This window comes from Excalfactoria chinensis, chromosome Z, assembly GCF_039878825.1.
Source record: "Excalfactoria chinensis isolate bCotChi1 chromosome Z, bCotChi1.hap2, whole genome shotgun sequence".
Classification (NCBI taxonomy): Eukaryota; Metazoa; Chordata; class Aves; order Galliformes; family Phasianidae; genus Excalfactoria; species Excalfactoria chinensis.
Window position 1 is genome coordinate 2,975,692 of NC_092857.1, and position 22,489 is coordinate 2,998,180.

A 22,489-nucleotide genomic window follows, 5' to 3' on the forward strand; every position below is an offset into this window, starting at 1 on the left:
CCCCCCATACCTGAGGTTTAGGAGTACTCTCATGATGGATCAAACTGTTACAAGGAAAACTGTGTGTCAAGGCATTGTTCCTCAGATTCTCAGAAGACTGCAAGAACAAACTTGGAGTGTGAGGAAAGGCCATAATGATCCCCAGGCACAACTTTCCACTTTTCAGCTGTAGATAATACTGCAGTAATGCTGAGCTGGAGGCTGGAGATCAGCTGCAGTTCTTAATAGCTCCCGAATCTGTGGACATCCATGGATGTCTAAAATATTCTTTGAATGCACATATACTTTTTGTATGGTGGAAGACTGTGTGGAAATGAGATTCACAGTTAAATGAGAAGAATTAAAAAAAGAAAAATAAATAAATCTGAAACCCCCACAAACAAAATACAACTTCAGAATTTCCTGTCTGACTATTTCCTTGGGCGCCTTGCTGATGTACAGGGAGACACTGAATTATCTCTCTTCTTCACTTTCTTCAAACAATTTCTGATTCCATAGATCTTATTTATAAACTCACTGACATTTCTTTCATTTTCTGGAGAGTCTTCTATACCTTCGACCATCTTTGTCACATTTCTTTTTCCTGTTCAACTCTATACTTGCTTGCTCTAAGGAACAAGAATGTGTTAGAGTTTAATCACACGATGGACAGAGATATGACATTGTGTTGAGCAAAGCTACTTCTACTAGGGAAGAGAGCAAACAACTGTTTTCAGAGCTGGTGAGGAGAAAAGAAAAAAAACTAAACAGTTGGAGCTGACAACAGCAGTGTTTTGTTTCCGGTCAGCATAATCAGATAGAGACTGCTTCATGGCTGTACTCTATTTGAAGAAAACACATAGCATTCATCAGCTGGAACAGATCCCAAAGGCTAGACAGAGCAGCAGCAGATCCTTTGATTCCTCCTTTTTATGTTTGTGGATCCATGAGTTTTAGTGTTGCTCTGAGTTAATTATATCCATATTTGTGCATCAACCAGAAGCTTCTCATGCCTATCATGTTCTCTAAATCTGGTTCTGCTTCTTTTTGTGTGTGTGGTCTATTCTAGTTGCCTTTGTGTAGTAGTAGACTGCAGATTTCTCATTTTCTGCATACATTATTACCTCATGGACCAGTTTCTCCTTGCAAAACTTTTGCCAAACACATGATGCATATATGAGGTTTACAGCTGCAGGGATGTATAGCCCTACAGCTAAGTCCACAATAATCTGTAAATGTTTATGGAAAATACTTACCAAGGAAAAGTGGTTTTGAGTAAAATGTGCATAATAAACTGTAGATGGAATACATTTATTGTGATTGAATCTTTTCTGTGATTAAATAAAAATATTCTTAAAAAAAAAAACTTTCAAAAACATCATTTTGTTTTTTACCTTTTCTCTATTAACAACAGCAAAGAAGGACAAAACCTATTTCTTAATCTCATGCAGGACAAATGGTCAGATTATGGCTATATAATTAGGGAATGGAGCAGGATTTCTCAGTCTTGTAGACCACATCACCTGATAGAGATTTTAGCTGACCACTGCAGTAGTTGAGGGTGAAGAGGAAAGTATTGCTTGCTTGACCCTTTTCCCATCAAAGTCTGGTAGATGTCCATTATGTCTGGGGTGGAGAGCAGAGTAAATCCCCCCACAATTCAGGTGGAAAGAGTTAGAGACTCCACCTGGACCTTCACAAGTTCACGAGACCAGAAGTGATCTCTCTCAGGGTGCTGAGGGGGCTGGAAGACATGATTTGCAAGCCACTTTCCATGACCTATCAGTGATTCTGATCAACAAAAAAGATCCCAGATGACTGGCTGCTTTTTAATGTGATGCCTCTCTATAAGAGTGATCATAAGGAGGGCCTGGGAAACATCTGGAAATGTCAGGTCAATAGTCTTCTGAGGGCAGTGGGATGAAGTTCAACAAGATCAGGTGCTGAGTCTTGCACTTTGATCACAACAACCCCATGAACTCTACAGACCTGGGGCACAGTAGCTAGAAAGCTATGCAGAGGAAATGGATCTGAGTGTGTTGGTCAACACATGGCTGAAAATGAGCCAGCAGAATGCCTGGATAGACAATAATTTCAATGACATACTGGTTTGTATCAGAAATAGTATAGCCAGCAGGACCTGGGAGATTATCTTTTCCTGTACTGTGTTGTGGTAAGGATATACCTTGATTTCTGTATTCAGTTTTGGGCCTCTCTCTACAAGAAAGACATTAAGGACTTTAAGGACATTAAGAACATGAGCGTGTTCAGAGAAAGGCAAAAAAAGCTGGTGAGGATTCTGGATCTCAGTTCTCAAGGAGAGCAGCTGAGGGAACTGGGTTTTGTTTGGAGGACGCTCAGGGGAGACATTATAGGCCTGAAAGGACACTGTAGTGAGATGGGTTTTGGTTTCCTTTCCCAGGTAACTAAGGAGAGAACTAGAAGCCTTAAGTTGCAGCAGGAGTGATTCTGTTTGGATATTAGGAAGAATTTCTTCATGAAAAGACTGGTCAGATGTTGGAATTGGCTGCGCAGGGAAGTGGTAGAACCATTGTCGCCAGAGGTGTTCAAGAAACATGTAGATGTAGTCAGGAAAATTCTTTAGTGGACAACATTAGTGGTAAATAGAAAGTTGGACTACATGATCTTAGAAGTCTTTTCCAATCTTAATTATTCTGGGTATATGATTCTGTGATCTACTTTCCTTCTTTGTGATGTGAAGGAAATGTCTGTTATTTGCTTCTGTATCTAGCTAGAAAATAATGTAGATGCATTATGTAACACATGCAAGGACACATAATGCCCAAAGATGATGTTAATTTCGGTGAGAAGCTGTATTTTAAGGCATGATTACATATGATAAGCATGCTGTCTTAGCTTGTCATCTTTTGGAAGTTCTAGATAAACTCATAGTGAAAGACCTGAAAAGCACATTATGGACTCTTAGCTGCATCTCGTTTTGTTCTCTGACCCAATCTTGATAGTACACTCTCTGAGCAATGACACAAACTCAACATTATGGCCTGTGGGTAGCAACCAGTTCTTGACATCATTATGTCTGGTTTTGGGGAACTGCCTTCAGATGCTTACAATGGTAGTGATTACAATCATTAAGTCCGGGTTAGCCTGTGGAAGGAATGAAGTGACTGTTGAAGATATGTCATCAGCAAGAAAGCTCTCCATAATGTGGAAGTTTGTGGTGGGAAAATTTCAACCAAAAAGAGCCCTGGGAGAGATTCTACCAAATCTAAAGGAAACCATCAAACCACAATGCACTACCAGTCATTGCATAAGGGCTAGAGGAAAGAAGTTCTACATTTCACTAGTGAGTGTCAGAAATGGGAACTGAATGGGGGACTGAAACAGAGAAAGGATTTACTCAATTTCCTCATTTACTTGTTAATAATTCACTAGCTGTGACAGTGGCAATTAAGCACCAGACTACATTTTTCTGTCCTTTCATCTTTCAGCCTGGAATGATAGACTTTGTCTAATTCATTCCTAGAGATCTTCTGTCTAAGCTTCATTTTTCTTTCTCCCCTCCATTCACTGAAGGTCTATTCCCACTTTCAATTACATTAAATTCTTCACAGCTTCTTTTCCTAGTGATATACTATTATAACTGTTCATTTTCCAATGTGATCCTCCTAAAGCCTTCCTGAAATCATCACCCACTTTGTTGCAGTAAACATATTCCTTACTCCTCGATACTCTCCTTGGCTTTTGACCTTCCCATATCAGTCTGGCTAGCCTATGTGTAAGATTCATCTTCTCCATGCCACTCTACACACCAGATATCACATTCTGTATTTGCCCCTCTTCACATTACTTGTCTTCTTTAACATATTGCTTCCTGGAATCCCTTCTCATCAGCTTAACAGAGTGCTATTTTATGAACCCATCTTTTGAAGGAGAGGCTGTTTTTCTGAGTCTGCACACAGAGACAGCATTCATTTCACCTTTTCTTTGCAAAGTTAAAAGAGGGCATCCTACAGTAATAAGGAGATGTATTACAAATGCAATGCATTTGCTGTACTCCACGTGATATGTTCTGCAGACCTTTTGTGGTGATCACTTGTTAACTGTTAGCTCAGAAGCAGTGAATTTAGCCATATATACAGTATTATTTTCATAATAAAAAATAACTTGGTGAATACAGAGAAGGACTTAAGGGTGGACAAAAGATGAGCATAAGAAGACAATATGCATTTGTAGTCTATACAAGTAATCATGTCATAGGCTGCATGAACAGAAGCTTGGCTAACAGGTTGAAGGATGTGACTGTCCTTCTCTACTCCTCTTTTGTGGTAACCTACATGCAATAAACACTTTTAGTGTTCATCTCTGGTGCATTCAACACAAGAGGGAAGCTGGAAATAAATAGATAGTCCAGAAGCGAAACTCAAAGATGATCAGAGGTCAAGGGCACCTCTCTGATGAAGAGACACTGAGAGAGCTGGGGATGGTGAGCCTGGAGAAAAAAAAAGGGTCCAGGAAAACCTAGTTGTAGCCTACCAGTACTTAAACAAGTCTACAGGAAAGACAGAGAAGAACCCTTTATCAGGGTATGTAAAAATAAGAAGTAATGGTTTCAAACTAAAAGCGGGTAAATTAAGAACAGATATTAGGAAGAAATTCTTTACTCAGAGAGTGCTGAGACACAAGAACAGGCTGCCCAGAGAAGCTGTGGTTGCCCCATCCATATAACTGTTCAAAGCAAGGTTATATGGGGCTTTGAAGAACTTGGTCTGGTGTTTGTACTGTTTCTGTATTTCTTATAAACAGAAATACAAGCAACATCTGATTCTTCTCTTGGTTGGAACATACAAGAAAGCACCTCGGGTGGAATAGATCATACTAGTGCCAGTGACACATATATAATTGTTTCTTATAGTAAAGAATTAGACACCAGACTTTCCTCTGCTAGTGGATAAAAAATAATGCTGACTTTCCCCTACTATAAGTGAAACTGGACAGTAACAGGTTCAGGAATTGCCTATTCTAATTTTCCAGGACAGGATCTTCCTGTCTGGGTATTTATACAACTACCACCACTATGGTATCTAGCTCCTGTATTGATTTATTAAAGTGCACTCACAAAGCTCTCTGTATTTTTTTTTCCTTGCTCTGTTATTTTATGTGGTGTTATTGTGGGAAAGCAAGGTCAGTGGAAGAATGTTTTACATTTTGTTCTGAAAGTGCTGAGGCTTACAGTCATTTTGATATGTTCCAGAAGCAAATATCACAACATGGAGCAGCAGCCAAGAAACTTCTGTCTCTTGCTTTCATGAGTTTTGTTATAGCTGTTGTTTGTGAGGAACAAAGATCCTCTGTATGATATTTCCAATAACGCAGGTACACTGAACAGGGATTTTTGGAAAATGAGGAGAAAAATCATCTTAGAAATCATCAGAGCTGTCTCAAATGTTGGTTTGCTATTAGCAGTTACTTGCTCATCAGGTGGATCTGTGGACCTGTGGTCTCCATCAGCTGGAGGATGTGTTTTGTTTTATATTATAAATTTGGCAGTTGCTTGCCTATTCACATTTCAGTATAGTTACCAAAGCCAGCAGGTATGGAAGTGGATAAGCAGATGTGTTATTCTTTGAAGATACAGCCAGAACTCAAAAGGTGAAATGCAGCTTTACCTTGGTTGAGTTTGAGACACATGCTCTACTTTGAGTGCTCACAGTGCACATGTGGAGCCCGAAGAACCACCTTTTCTGCAGGCAGGTAAATAGCAGATATAATAACTTCAGTGGAGTGAAAATACCACTGAAAGACAAGCAGTGCCTCCACTTCTCTTACGCTGTCCAGAATATTTTTTTCTTCATTTATCTACGAATCTAAAAGAATGAAATAATTGAATATATTCCAGGAATAGTAATATTGAATTAGTTGTTCCAGCGGGAAAACCTGCTCATCGCATGTTTCTGGCATTTCTGTCCTTAATATCTTGCAGTGATCACCTCACTGAGAAGATGGACAGGATGAACCTGAAAGCAAGATCCAAGTGGAAGTTTAAGTGGATGTGAATTGTAAAGAAAGTTATGGAAACAGCAGTTATGATGCAAGAGCCTTTTATGAGAAGATGTGAGGCATGGTCAAGTTGTGGCCTTTGACTGTCTAAGGAAAGACAATAAAATCTTGAGCCACCTGTTCCACCTGGAATAACAAGCAACATGTGTGTAAATACCTGTTTCAAGCTTCTTAGTACCATTCCTGCAATTGCTGAGAGCTACAAGGTCTGCCACAGTGTCCCTCCAAATGTCTGCAGTAAGTCAGAGAACCCGCATGACTGTACAACTGCTGATACATGTCCATGAGTCCGTATGGGAGATGAAATAACTTCCAAACGGCACAACTAATTTCTTTATACCTTCCTATCTGTCCCCAAAACATACCAGAGCAATGACTGTTATATTTTCTGCAATGATAGGCTGGGATCTCTGGAAGGAAAGAACTTTGCTATTGGAGTTTCATTCACTAGTGTAGCATAGTAGGAGATTTTTAAAGTTCACACATGGTCAAGATTAAACATTACAAAATTCCCTTTGACATGCAAGGCTGTTTTGTATGAACAGGAGCAGCAGAACTAGATCATACTATTTCCCAGAAATGTGCATGCATAATAATAATAATAAAAAAAAGACAAAAAAGGAAAACTGGAATCTGTGAAAAACAATATATTGTAAATGAAAATTTTTATGAGAAAAAAAATATACCAATGCTTTTTTATTTTTTATTTTTTTAATTAATGTATATTAAGACAGCCAGAACTTTGTTCACTGCTGTGCTGTGCTGATGCTAGAACAAACACAAATATAATCAAACCCAGGTCTCTTTCTCTCTTTTTCTTTTCCATTCAGACCAACACATTTTAATTCAGTCCATATGAATGAAGTTCAACCATTAATTTTATATAACCTGATCTACACCACAGAATAAATAATACATACCCGTTGCTGAATTAGAATGGTCTAACTGAAATAGATATGTGCATTTAGTGAAGCCAAGGCATAATTTGCTTGAACCAACATTAGTACTGAAGCCAATATATGTGATTTTAAGCCCAAAGTACATTTGTATATGGGATTTTGTAATGTAAATGGATATAGTTTTTTCCAAACCATTGTATACTCAGTAAAACCCATCAGCTTCCTTAGGGTCAGCTGACATAGCACTGCTTAATGTTATTTTTCCTCTTTTTGTTTTCACATTTAATGAATTTCTTCCAAAACTTGATAGGTTTGATTTATTTTGTTTCTGGCAGACGCATATTCAAAAGCGGAATTTTTCACTGTGATTCCAAGTTCACTGTTCCATTTCTCAGCCACAGGCCAATGTTATAACTAAGTCTGGACAGAAAGACAAATTTCCAGTAAATGCCTACAATTATTTTGCAATCCTCTCCATGTTTAGGATTTGTGCATTCTGAAGTAAGCATGGAATCAGACCACAAAAAGGAATCGTTTTTGGTAAGGAAGCTTGGTGACAAATCTAAATGATCTGGACAAAACAAGTAGAAATTATTTTCAGCAATGACATGCATAAACAAATATGTCATTACTTTCCTTGATTTCACTACTCCAGTAAGGTATGTTTATTGTTCTCCCTTTCAGGTTATGAAAACAAATCTATTACCTAATTCATTGAAGATTCTGCCTTTGAGCAAAAAATTCGGGTAGAACTGTTTTGGTATAATTAACCAAGTCAAGAAATTTGTATCTGATAGTAATTTTGAAGGAGGATTTCACCAACAGCAGTGCATGTTACTGCTCAGGAAAAGTTATTCCTAGCTGTAGATCTTTATGTTTTTGTTATGTTTCGCATCACAGTATACAGGAAACCCTACATGTGGAAGTGTTACTCTGTTATTCTGCACAATATAATCAGTCAGTTTATGATTGAAAACACCTACAGAGTTTTGCTTCCTGGAAGCATCACCAGAGGGTTACAATAAACACAAGAGATTGACCATCAGATCTTGGGCTGCTTGTGCTGCAGAACCTACTGCAAAAAATTAACTGTAGTGTAGTATGGAGCCTCTCATAATTCTGGACAGCTTTGCCTCATCCCTTCAGTTTTGATACTACAGCACAGGTGGTTTACGGCTAAAAGAAAATCAGATCCAGGAGAGCATAAAAATACATATTTCAGGAACTAAACAATACTACATATTCCAATTTCTTTTAAATGTTTAGGAAATTTTTGCTTCTAGGTTATAAAACCTGATAACATTTCTTACAAATCACATTTCAAAATAAATGCTAACAGGGATATTTAACATCATTTTTAACATCATAAATTAAAAATCTTCTGTAGAGTTTAAAATCATGCAGCTGCCAGATGAGTTGTCCCCTGTCCTGTCACTGTGCATTGTTGAAAAGAGCCTGCTCTATAAACCTGACACCCACTCTTCAGATATTCATAAGAATTGATACAATCCCCTCTCACCCTTCTCTTTTCCATGCTGAGCAGCTCCAGATTACTCAGCCTTCCTTCATGAGGGAAATGTACCATGTCCTTAATCAGCTTTGAAGCAGTCTGCTGGACTCCCTCCAGCAGTTCCCTGTCTTTCTTTAACTAGGGAGACCAAAACTGAACACAGCACCCCAGACTGGACTTCACAATGGCAGAGTGAAGATCACCTCTCTTTACCTGCTGACCATGTCCTTTTTAAGGTGCCCCAAAATATCACTGGTATTCTTGGCCACCTGGACAAACAACTAGCTTAGAGCCAACCTGTCTTCTACCAGGACACTCAGGTAATCCTCCACATCACTCCCTTCCAGCAGGTCTACCCCTAACCTGTACTAATTATTATGGTTGTTCCTCCCCAGATGTATGAGTATCCAGTTCTCAATAATTCTCACTGTCCACTCATTTATCCCATGCTTCTTACCTACAAGGATGTTACTAGAAAGAGCAAAAATTCTTGCTGAAGTCAAGATAAGAAACATCCACTGCTCTCCCTTCATCTACACAGGGCAGATATGACATCATAGAACGCTGCCAGGTTGGTTAAGCATAGTTTCTACTCGGTGACTCCATGTTGACCATTTGTGATGAACTCCTTTTCTTCCTTTTCCTTGTAGATTACATACAGAATAAATAATTCCATCACCTTCCCAGGAATGGAGATGTGAGGCTTCCCATTTCCTTCTTACCCTATTTGAAGACTAAAGTTACACTGGCTTTTCCATAGTCTTCAAGCACCCCTTCCATTCTCCATGACCTTTCAGAGATGATAGAGATTGCCTTGGCAATCCCTCCTGCCAGCTTCTTCAGCACTCATGGGTGCATCCTATGAGGGCCCATGGATTTCTATGCATCAGGTTTGCATGGATGACCTTTGACCAACTCCTCCTCTTCCGAGGTGCTTGAATTTAACCACTTTTTCCAGTGTTCCTTACTTTTCAGTGCTCTAACCCAAGTGATGCTTCCAAGCAGGTCCTTGAGGAAGTCAGAATTTGCTCTCCTGAAGTCCAGTGTTGCAATGCTGCTTACTACATTGTTCCACACCAGATCCTGAACTCCACTGTATCAACTTTTCTGCATCCACTGGTCCTTCCTTGTTTGTAAGAACAAGATCCAGCATCGTGTCTCACCTTGTTAACTCCTCCATCCCTTGTGTCAGAAAGATATTTTCAGTGCACTGCATAAGCCTTCTGAACTATGTATGCCTGGTAATGTTGGTTTTCCAGCTAACATCAAGCTGATTAAAGCTCCCATCAGAACCAGTTCCTCTGATCCTGAGGCTGTTTTCAGCTGTCTGTAGAAGTTCTCATCAGCTTTCTACTCCAGGACCAGTGGCCTACATACCCACAGTAGTGTCATCTGTATCATCCTGCACCTTAATTCTCAACCATAAGCTCTCCCCTCATTCATCATTCATCCCTAAGCAGTGCCCAATACATTCTAGTTGTTCTCTCACATGAAGAACAGCTCCAATATCTCACCATGCTGACCAGTCGTTCTAAAAAATTACATAGCTATCCATGACAGCAGTCCAGTCATGAGAGCTGTCCCACCACGTCTCTGTGGCTATGATCAGAACACAGCCCTTTGACTGCACACATATCTCTAATTCTTCCTGTTTGTTTCCCATGCTGAGTGTGTTGGTATGCAGGCACTTCAAGGAAGAAAAGAGTGGAGGATACAGGTTTCCCTAGTGGGATGCAAGAGGATTCCCCTTAGCTATACATATACCCTTGAGTTGACTGGCCTTCTGGGTTCATGTTACAGAAGGCAGCTAAGGAACATCTGTCACTCTTTTGGATCACCTGGATTTTAGTTCTCTTAAATTATGTAGTTTTTAGGAAACAACAGATTTCTGAACTATTCTTACTCTATATTGCAAGACGGATACTACTGGGATTACGTTAGTAAGTATCACATGAGGATCTGACCTCAAATTAGTTACTGATGGCAGGATGGAAAGCAGCAATAGTACAAACCTACATTTAAAACAAAAACAAAAAACAAAAACACCAAAAAACCAACATTTATTTCTTGTGAAATCAGTTAACAGTCATGAAAACCCCTTGCAATTGCCAGAAACTAATTGAAAGTGATGGAGAATTACCTGAAAATGTAGCACAAGTAGATGGAATTAATTGAAGATAATTGATAGTGACTGAAATTAATAAAAAATGGAAACAAATTGGGCTTAATTGAAATTTATTGAAATTGAATTAAACTCAGTAACTCAAAGATATTAAATTTAGTAGAATCTAATTGGTATTAATTTTATGCAATGTTTAATAGTAATATAACATTCTTAAAAGGGATTTTATGAGATATTTTATTTGTAAAACCCTATTTTTTATAATAGTAAAAATACGTTTAAAAAAAATTAATCAGAGCACAGAAACTGCAGGCTCCATTTGAAATAGCTGAGTGAGTGGCATATCATACTTGCAACAAAAGTTCATTCCAGGATTTAGTAAGATGCCTTGTGGATTTCATGTCATGGTTGAAACTCCTCGTAGAGTTTAATGTGAACATTCTAATTGTTGAGGTGTTGACTTTGATTTGGTAAATAAATCTGTGACCAGGTATTGAATTCAGAATCCTTATCCCCAACCATACATTGTTTTCTTTTTAAATCCTATGAAATTCCCACAGATTTAGTTCTGTTGTATCACTAGTGTATCTATTTTGGACTCCCTCAGCTTATCAGCTGAGATGGTTAAATACTTCCATACTGAAGCTCATTAATGGATGTATTCAACTCAGTGATTTAATAATGATTCCTATGGTTGCCTTTTTGCAATAACTTGCAGGAAGCTGAAGCATAAAGTGAACATTTTACTCCACTGGTGATATGGTCCACTTATTTCAAGAATGTGAAAGATGAGGGCTTTAAGGAAGAAAATTGTAGAAGAAAATATGTTTTAATACTTTTCATAGTCAAAAGAAACAATTTATGGTACATTTACGGGACAGGCTGTAGTTCTAATTAAGACCAAATGTGTAAATGTATGTAAAAGAAAAATAACTTCCAGAAATGCTGAAAAAGCAGCTGCTAGTCTTAAGAAATGAAGTTATGTTCCTGTAATGCCAAAACAGAGCATAATTTTAGATAAATGCAGGCTTTTACTTTCAGTTTTATGCTTCTTTTGAGTGTGGGTACGCTATATGATGAAAATATCAGTGAGGTTATATTTTGGAAAATTTCAAGTAATTAATTATAAATGATCACTGTCAATAACTTTGAATGCTTAATTAAATGCCTGTGACTATTAGTGCAAAACAAGTTGTTTTAACTACTTACACACGAGCAAAACTCTATTGTTTGTACACATATAACAATTTGCTAGGGAAAAAAAAGGGCAAAAGTAACATAACTGAAATGTTTTACTTTATGCTCCACTCTTAGTTATTAGTTATGCAACTAATGAGGTTCAAACATACTTTTAGGAGTCAGTAAAGGTGGGATTCAGTTTATAAACTACAATACAGTTTAGGAGACTGAATGTGAGTTTGCCTACAATTATTTGAAAATCACCTTGTACTCTTTCCTGCTGTAGTCACTGGAAGTCTAGTTGCTGTAGTTGATGGATCATAGAGTTGTTCACTTGGCTGAACACAGATGTCTATTTCAGACCACATTGGATAGATCTCTGAACTACATGGAATACTTTGGAACGTGATTCTATCCTCCCCACATAACAGCTATGACCATTCAAAATGCCTCAGGGATCCAACTGACAGGCATTACACGAGATCTACAGGAGACCGTGATCAACAGGAGATCACAAATTATGTTCTATAACAGCTCAGAGGGTACTTGATGCTTTAGTTGAAACTATTGCATGGTAACCTTGACAATGACAGAAGTTTAAATGTCTAAGACATATTTATAAATCTGTGCACTACATTTATTATTATTATTATTATTATTATTATTATTATTATTATTATTATTATTATTATTATTATTATTATTATTATTATTATTATTATTATTATCTGAATTTATTTATCTTAACTAACAAGCTGAATTCTTCCTCTGGTTGAACTTCGAAGTTAAAATCGGAATAGAGGAGACTATGTATTTCATAAATAAGGTTTGTACTTTGCAGTCACAGGCCAGTTTTGGTTGGGATGGAGATAAATTTTTTCTCATAGAGCTTAGTATGATGCTGTGCTTTGGCTTTAGGGGAAAAACAATATTGATAACACACTAATGTTTTTAGTTATTGAACAGTGCTGTACAGAGACAAGGATTTTTCTGTTTCAGAGCTGCTTGTACTGTCCTTCCAGTGAAGAGGTCTGAAAGGACACAGAACCAGGACAGCTGACCTAGATTGACCAAATAGGTATTCCATACCATATGACATCATGTGAATAAAGGTTTAAACTGGTGGGGAGTTGGCTGGATGCACAGCTGCTTCTGGAGGACTAGAAATGCTTTAGTCAGTGAGTGGTGAGCAATTGCTTGTGCATCACTTGTTCTGGTAGCTTGTAACTGGCAGTGTATTACTTTAAATCTCTGATGCCCTCCAGGAACTAGGCAGAGATGGTTGTAAGTTTCCTGAAATAGAACTAGTTCTAGTAATACTTGTTAAGGAAGTTCTGATGGGAAACAAAGAACACTGTGAGACTCTGGAGAGAGCAGGGAAATGCACCTCAGGAGTGAAATGTGAAACTGAAATCCATCTATCCCCATTTGTCATTGTGAGTGAGTTAATGGCTTGCTCTATCTGATGCACTGTAGCAGACAAGCCTCTTTGATTTACTGATTATCTGGGTGATTTCAAAGCACATGCTAGGTAACACCATGGATTCTCCCTCCCCCTTCCAGCCTATTTATCCACTTCTGCCTTCCTGCAGAGACATGATTTCATTTGATTAACTACTTGAGTTTAATTGCAAAATGGAAACAGAGACTTAAGAAACATACTCCATTTCAGCAGAGAGAATATACCAAGGAACTTATGGTGGGAGTTAATTTTTATGTCGTCTGCTTTCTAGTTCAGACAGAAACATGTAGGGTGTCAGAAGAATAGGACAAAAGAAAAAGAAAGAAAAAGAAAGAAAAAAGAGAATCCTCAGAAGATTTAATTCAGTTTGGACAACTATTCTAGTGCTTCCCACACTACAACCTGTGACTGCCATCCCTTATTTTTATCCTCTGGAAAGAAAATCATCATTCTCATAATGTCCATCACAAGGGCTGCTCTCAGATCCTTTCTCTGTTTTCTCTTCTCCAAAACAAACAAGCCCAGCTAATACACTTCTTTTTTGCAGATTGTGTAACTTGGGACCATGACTGTCTTGATCACTCTCTGTTAAATCTGCTCTACCTTTTCACCATCTTTATTTATCTGAGGAATCCCAAATTGCTCATAATACATGAGTTGTTGATAAATTTAGTCATGGACTTAATCTTTAGAGCCCTTGGAAAAAAATAATAATAATAATAATTCCTAAAAATGAAAGAATAAGATAATAAAGACACCTCTGAATGAAACAGATGCCAGAAAACAGTCTAAATATATTTTACACAGAATTAACTAAAGCAGAGATAAATATCTTTGCTAAATGCTGATGGAAGAGCAGGACTTAATTTCTTTCCTGCTGGCTTTGTGAGGAAAAAAAAAATAATATATATATATATATATATATAAATTAAAACTGTAGCAAGTTTATTAAATGTTCTTGATTCCAGTCACAGACCTATAAAAACATTTCAGAGAAGGGAGAAACTTCAAAATAAGGACCATGCAAGTGCAAAATCACCTAGAAATATGCATTCAAATGGCTTTCTGAGTTATGAAAGCGTACTAGAATTTTAATGTATTCCTCAGTCCAGTCTGATTTCTTACAAAATGGCTTTGATTGTCCAAGGAGATTTCTGAGAAGATGGGTTAACTTCTGCAAATAGCTCTGCTCATTTGAAATTGCTGTTTAGATATTCTGAACTGTCATATCATATCCTAGCATGAAAGTACACTTTCGCCCTTTCTTATAAATCTTGAATTTCATTATAACACAGCTCAATGTTAGTGATTTTCAGCTTTTTCCTCCTCCTTCTTCTTCTTTTAATTGTATTTATTTATTTATATCATGATTATAGCATTGTTGGGGGTACTGTATAGGCAAGATGTATTTTGGACTCCCACTTTCCCCAGGAGTGCAATTGCCTTATGGTAATTATAAGATGTCGCATGTTATTGTGAAGGTGCCTTATTGCTCAAGCACATCAGGGATATCTGATAATGTAATTACTTCACCTTATAAAACTATCATAAATCATGTATGGGAGGCTTTTTTTTTTTTTTTTTTTTTTTTTTTCCATTGTGAAGTTGTTTGAAGAATTATCACATTGCACAGAACAGGCATATCATAGAATGGCTAGTGTCATGTTCCCTAAGCTTATGATAGGAAATGAGAGTACTAAAATAAAATATTTAACACAAATGATTAAACAAAATGGATTCAGAAAGCATGGCTCTTTATTAAAGGTTTAGAAGAACAGGTTATCATCTGAGTGTGCTGAGTATTTTTGTCTTCTAAGGCATGAATAACAGCTTCAGATTTGCTGCTACTTCTTTTTATTTTCTTGTCTTTCTTCCTCCTTTCCAGCTTTCCCAAGTGCAGTAAAATTGTTATAAAAGCCAATCAATAGGCACTTGAAACATTGGTCATTGTACAAAGAATTGTGCTTCTATTGGTCATCACTTTAATAATGTCTAATGATTATTTCTCCCTCTTTCAGCCTCTGAGGTTTCCTGGCACTTTATTGATTTAGAGCTTGTGACAGCGTTCTGATTATAATTAAAAATCATCAGTGGGCAAACAGAAAGCAATTCTACTTAGCAATAAACTGAATGGGTAATCACTAGGTCAGGTGGTGAAACCACAAAATATTTCCAATAGTGCCAGGTGAAGAATAATTGCAAGTTGCTTGATGAATTCCAATTCAGTAGGGTTTTACTGAATTTTAGACAAAGGCTTTTGAGTTCCTGGAAAACAACCAGGGCTACTGGTCTAAAACAAGCTCTTTCACACTTTGGATTCCTAATCACCTCAGTGAACAAAATTTCTGAGATTTTTGGCCTGAAGGTGGCAACATACTCCTCGAGGATGCATTCAAGGAATCCAAGATTAGATCTAATAACATGAAGAGTAAGTCTACAGAAGAAGATTACAAAGTTACTGTTGGATAGTCTTTGGATTTGGGACATAAACATCTTTAGGTGGACTCTGACATAGTTCAGCTTCAAATTGATGAAGTTAACCAGCATTACTCCACTATTAAAAACAAAAACAAACAAACAAAAAAAGGAAACACCCCAGTTTAAGGAGAAGGACTGCTGATAAATAGTCTAGAGGCCTGAACTATTTTTCTTGCATCTTCTGCCTTATTATCTTAGATCTTCTTCTCCATTAACAATATTCATGGTAAGTACCTGCATTTGAGAAGATAAATTCTGGACATCCTGACATGTACTGGAACTTTTATACCAAACAGTTACTTTTCTTTCAAATATTTTGGAGACTGAATTTTCTGAATTGAAAGATGCAAATATTTTCTGTCCCTTCATCTGGAGCTTCACACCAGATGATTAATATGATGCACTGAGGAATGCTAAAGGGCTTTGGGTTTGTTGTAATATGCTGAAAAACCTCTACGTTCTTCCTGGTTATCTTCTATTGCATTATCTTCTATTGTGAAACAAACATGAAAGAAGATGGTGCTTTTAATTTTATGACCTGACTTTGGCCCTGTATGTCCTAAATTGTTTGGAAGACTTTCTAGGTAACTCTGGGGAGCCGTGATGAGTGTGCACTATTTTGCACACAATATATGCAGCTACTCTGGGAAATCAGGTTGAGTACATTCATCAGTATAACTTTACAAACCAACTATTTTCCATAGACAAAAAGTTGATGTTTCAATTTAAAGCTGCAAAACAAAAACAAACACAAACAAACAAACAAACAAACAAAACCCACAATTTCTCAAAAGGTTGAATGACTGTATTTTATTTTGAGGAAGGACAAAACATCAAGTTCAGGATGAGTGTAAAAAAAACTTTGTGAATTATATACTTTGCCATTTTCAGGTACATGAAAAAAAGTCAGTAGCCTGCTTAATTTCAGGTTACCCCATCCTCACTGCTTAATATACTTCAGCTGAAATCAGTGGTCTGATGTCCCTTATGGTTTCAAAATGCATTCCTTTTACATTTGTTGTCCTGCTTATTAGAAATGCAACAGGCTTAACCCAGAGTTAACTTGTGCAATAGGTCCAGGAGAAGAGACTTCCTGATTTTCTAGCAGTCTCAGAGTGTTAGAATAATAAAAAGTTTTAACTTATAACAATAATAATAAAATAATTTGACAGATAAATATGCCCCTGCAAGGTTCAGATTCTTGATAGGATGCCTAGAGGCTCCTTTCCATTGTTATTTGCACATATGCAATCATTTTCTATTTTCTCTTGTTTTGCATAATCAGCTGATTACCTTTTTTTCTCTTCTAGACTGCTTAACACAATTAACTAATGAAGAGCATTGCATTTCTTTGCTATTGTAGCACTTTGGAAGTGCTTCACTAAGGGATTTTTAGTTCTGGTAACTGGCATATGTGTGCTTATGTGCATATCTCAGCTTAAATCTGCCTTAAGGGGACTCCTTTTTGTCCAGGCAGGGTGTAGAAGGAGCAGCGTGAGAGTGCTTCTTCCCAAATAGTTGCTGCACTCTGCTGGTCAGCCTGGACATGCCACAGAAATCTTGCATTTACTCTGAAAGGTGTGGCATAAGGGGGTGTGTATAAAGGCGCTGATAGTATTGAAGTGCTGAAGGGAAGGGAAGGGAAGGGGAGGGGAGGGGAGGGGAGGGGAGGGGAGGGGAGGGGAGGGGAGGGGAGGGGAGGGGAGGGGAGGGGAGGGGAGGGGAGGGGAGGGGAGGGGAGGGGAGGGGAGGGGAGGGGAGGGGAGGGGAGGGGAGGGGAGGGGAGGGGAGGGGAGGGGAGGGGAGGGGAGGGGAGGGGAGGGGAGGGAAGGGGAGGGAAGGGAAGGGAAGGGAAGGGAAGGGAAGGGAAGGGAAGGGAAGGGAAGGGAAGGGAAGGGAAGGGAAGGGAAGGGAAGGGAAGGGAAGGGAAGGGAAGGGAAGGGAAGGGAAGGGAAGGGAAGGGAAGGGAAGGGAAGGGAAGGGAAGGGAAGGGAAGGGAAGAGAAGAGAAGAGAAGAGAAGAGAAGAGAAGAGAAGAGAAGAGAAGAGAAGAGAAGAGAAGAGAAGAGAAGAGAAGAGAAGAGAAGAGAAGAGAAAGAAAAGAAAAGAAAAGAAAAGAAAAGAAAAGAAAAGAAAAGAAAAGAAAAGAAAAGAAAAGAAAAGAAAAGAAAAGAAAAGAAAAGAAAAGAAAAGAAAAGAAAAGAAAAGAAAGAGTGGCAGTAGGGTCACATTGCCTCTATGTTTCGTTATGTGATAGATGAAAGCTGTGTAAGAAGGGAAAACAACAACTAAACTAACCATCCAATCTCTCACTTCATTTGCTAAAATAAATAGACAAAAATTAACTAGCTTAAAATTTTCCACAACATACGCTTTATTCAGGTGTTATTTAGTTGTTTAGAAACTTCCAGCTGATTTTACATTCTACTGCTTCTCTCCCATTTTATTTCAAATTAGGGAATGCTCACTGAACACACTGGATTGCCTTCCTGTTACTTACGGAAAAGCTTCAAGAAACTGCTGTAGAATTTAAATGATAGCCAATACAGAATTATCAATTAATGTTTGCTGAGTTTGTAGGCTCCTGCTGACTTGAACATGCTGGCTGCTGTGTATGCTGTGGAGTGAATGAAGCAGGTGTGCAGTGTCCATTGCTCAAGAGACTTAAATGTACAGTGAGGAATTGCAAAGCAGTATTTCTGATCTATTATTTGCCAAGACTGCATATTCTTCCACAGTTATACAAATTTTCTTGATCTGCTATTTATACTGATGGTTCATTTGGAGAAGACATCTTTACTTGCATCTTTTCTGTCTCTGCTCTTGGGAGGTCAGGCATGATTAAGTCAAAATTTCTGAAGCTGCAAATGTCCCATAGTATACCTGAAGTGATAAGAACAGGTAAGAGATGCATGCATCAAAGAGAGCGGTTCTTTGCAGCTATCTAAGATAATTGGATTGGAACTAACTTTGTGATGTTATTTTTATCCCCAAGCTTCTGCTGTCCATGTGTCAGAACTGTGTTGTCCATACTCCAGCCCAGGAGTATCTTTTTCATGTCAGTTCTGAAATGAATGGAGGACTCCTCTTACAAATTCGAAGATAGATAATAATGTAGTAAACATACTACTGTTGAGATATTTCTGAATTCCATTGCCATGTGCAGCCCTGTGGACTGTCAGAAACAGAAGGCATCACTGCAGTATGTCTTTCTGTATATTGTAATACTCTTCTCACAGTGTATTTGCTTTCAAAGGGGAAGCTACCCTTGGTATAAAACAATCTTTAGTCCCTTATCAGCTTATCATGCTTTCTTTTCATATATGTTCTTGCCAGCCTCATAGATTGTCTCTGGAGGATGATACTTGCTGTTTTATTCAGTTTCAGATATATTGGTTCTTGTGTGTCACAGGCAAGATCCTGTTGTATTGCTCACTCCCAAGTTGTTGTAGTCAATAGTATCAAAAAACAGGACAAAAGGACAAAAAAACAGTTCCAAAGGGACAAAAATTTGCACTGTTAGTTTTACACAGTAAGCACCTTCAAGAAAACCAATTTTTTTTTTTTTTTTTTTTTTTTTTAATGAATAAGTCAGTGACAAGTCAGCCCAAAAAAAAACAAGCTAGACCAAACCAAAACCAACCAACCAACCAAACAGTGTTGGAATATACAGGGAAAAGAGGAGGAATATAATCTACGAGTTTTATGCTTAGTCATGTGCTAACCCTGTCTAGCTATAAGTCAGCTTGACTCTATGTGAGTTTGTCTGCCTATGAATCAATGCAGCATCAAAGACGAGATAAAAAAGTGACATGAACATCCTGAACTCCCAGCTTAGTTAGGAAGGATACTATGGACCTTCTTTGTAGTCTCTTTTCTACTTTTCTGGATGGTGGAAAGAACTGAAGATCTAAAACAAATTTTATGTCACTTTAAATACTGATCAATTAGTCTGACTCTGAATTCCAATGCTTCAAAGTCTCAGCTACTTTTTTCTTACTGATCCTGGCATATATAAATGTTGATACAAACTGCACGAAGAATATAAAATGATAGGGTCATCAAGTGTTGGAACAAGCTGTCCAGGGAAGTGCTGAGTCATTGTTCCCGGAGGTGTTCAAGAAACATGGAGGTGTGGTATTTAGCATTTAGCATGGCTGTGATGAACTGACTGATGAACTAAATGATATTAGAAGTCCTTACCAACCTTAATGGTTCTATGATTCTATGAAGTGTAAAACAAAGGAACCATCTAACTGGAAAGGAATGTTGAGCTGCAGCTCAGATGAGATATGGGAGAACCCATTTTGCACCAGACAGACAAGTGTTTAGCATAACCAAGCACATTTGCATTATTAAAACAAGGTAGTTGAGTCTATATGCCCGTGTGTGCTTGTGTCACTTGAAATTAAAGGTGGGCCAAATTACCCATAAATAATCTGGCTGGTCAGTGAATGATAGGAGCTGGCATTTCCCAGATACTGCAAATATTTTCCCATTCACTTCACTTTATTTAAAATAAATGATCTGACATCTAAAATGGACTTATTGCAGCCAGGAAAAAAAAAAAAGAAAAAAAGCATGCAGTGTAAAGTCCTTTCCCTATTCTCATGTCTCGTAACACCCTTTAAGATGATATGTTTTGATTGATATAAACTACTATGACAGACAGGAAGAAAAACATATTAGAATCTGAACAGGGTGAATTGTAGCTGATTGTTGACCTATTATTCTAATATATTGAGTGAATACACAGTCTTTAAACTGCAGTGCATCTTTATGCATTTGAGCCTGAAATAACCCTCTGAAATCAATGTAAATCTTCTTATTTGAGGGTGTTGAATTAGACTCTAATGAAATTGTGAAATCTCCCCATTTGTTTAAAATATTCCCAGAAATAAGTAAAAGGGAGAAGTTTCCTTAAACCTTTTACAAAAGGCCATCTAAGCAGAATAGATGAAGTCAAAAATCTGCAAAGACACTTCCCTTTGTCGTCTGTAATAATAATATATTTGTGAATAATCCATAATTAAATGAGAAGAGCATAACATTAATTATTTCATGAGATTGTTAATCAGCAGGGTATTCTGTGCCCCCCTCTTCCTACTAGGTAACCTGTCAGGGTCTAATAATTGTAGCCATGAACGGGGTTGGGTTAAGGTCCCTGAGGAATGCCAATTCTCTTGTTCCATTAGTGAGAGCACATATAGATCATTTTCAGTACTAATCTAGGGCTAAAATCAATTATGTCTTCTTGTATTTAAAAATTAAATTGACTCACCATGGGAGTAGGATAAAGGGAAAAAATACATTCCTCCTATTATGTGTAATTACAATTGTAAAACATTTTCCTTCAAAATGTAATTGCTGCCTATAGAGACTGAAGCTGGAGAGCTTAAACTGTTTAGCTGACACACTTAGTTGTCTTTCAGGTTTTTCCTGCAGATTATTTAATGTATTGAAGTACTCTTAAAGATTTCCCTATTTTAAAGGGGTTTGAGAAGCAGCTCCGTGTTTAAGAAAAATGAAGATGGGACAATGAATTGATTCTGACATCTTATTAAAAATGTGGTGAAAGTAGTTTATTCTTAGAGTTGCTTTATTCTTTTAGGTTAAAGAATGATCAACCAAACATAATCCTAAAATATCAGTTTTCCCAAAAACTGTATAAACTGCTGTATATCTAGGTGTTTTTTTCTTCCTTTTTAAGATCTTCGGAAACCTTAAGGAATAGTTATTCAGTGCTGTGTAATATATTAGATCCGCAATTCTGGGCCAAGTCTTTGAAGGTCACCAATGAGTGCTGGGCAAGAATACATTGAAAATCATATTGATCTACAGGAAGGTCATGTAAGATGTTGCTTAGATACTCAACAACTCAGGTGCTATTTAAGTCTGGGGTCAGGCTGCAACCCTGCACTACATTTTATTGGATGATTTTTGGTGCTCAGGAGTCTTTTATGTTGACCATTAGTGCCAAGTCTCTACATAAACCAAGTGTTCTATGCTAAAGAACAAATTTCATGCAAAATAAGAAATTGCTCACATGGAAATTATGGTCCCTTGTTTATGAATAAACTTACATCTCTGAAGAAATTCTGAATAGTAACAATAGAAGAATCACCCATTTTTCCTGTTACATACTCACATATTAAGAAATTTCTTATAAAACATTTGCAAATAATTAATGTCTTCCACAAAATAGTTGAAAAACAAAAAACTGCATCGCTATACGCACTGCCAATTTTCATGCTTTCACTGTTTTTGCCCACTTTAGAACTCATTGAAAAACAGAATGAATTGCTTGCCAAAGCCTGTACAATAGATGTCTCTGCTTTGCATTTTGTACCCTATTACACTATTAACCAAATGTGGCTTTGTGGATATTATGGATATGAATGGTTTTCTGTACAGTTACAAACACTTTCCAGGATGATGGCTTCTGGACAGCTTATTATTCATGTGGTTTATTTACCATGTTTAGAACTAACCTTTGACCCCTGGATTCCATAACAATTGATTAGCCGTTTATTAAGATATTTAAGAATCCATTATTCATCCTCCATAAATTATTTATAAATGTACTTCTAATTTGATGTATGACTGCTATATTTAGAGTACATAAATAAGTCAAGAAAGGCTAAGTCCTGCAGTGTGTAGCATTGATAAAGATTGTATCTATAACCAAGTACAAGTCCATTGGGAATTTTAGTCATGACTTTGAAAAATATATAGTATTGAAACAAGGACAAATTTGGCCTTCGCTCTTGGAATCCAATCAGCAAACATATTTTAATGTTTGCTCGATTGTTTGTTTGTTTT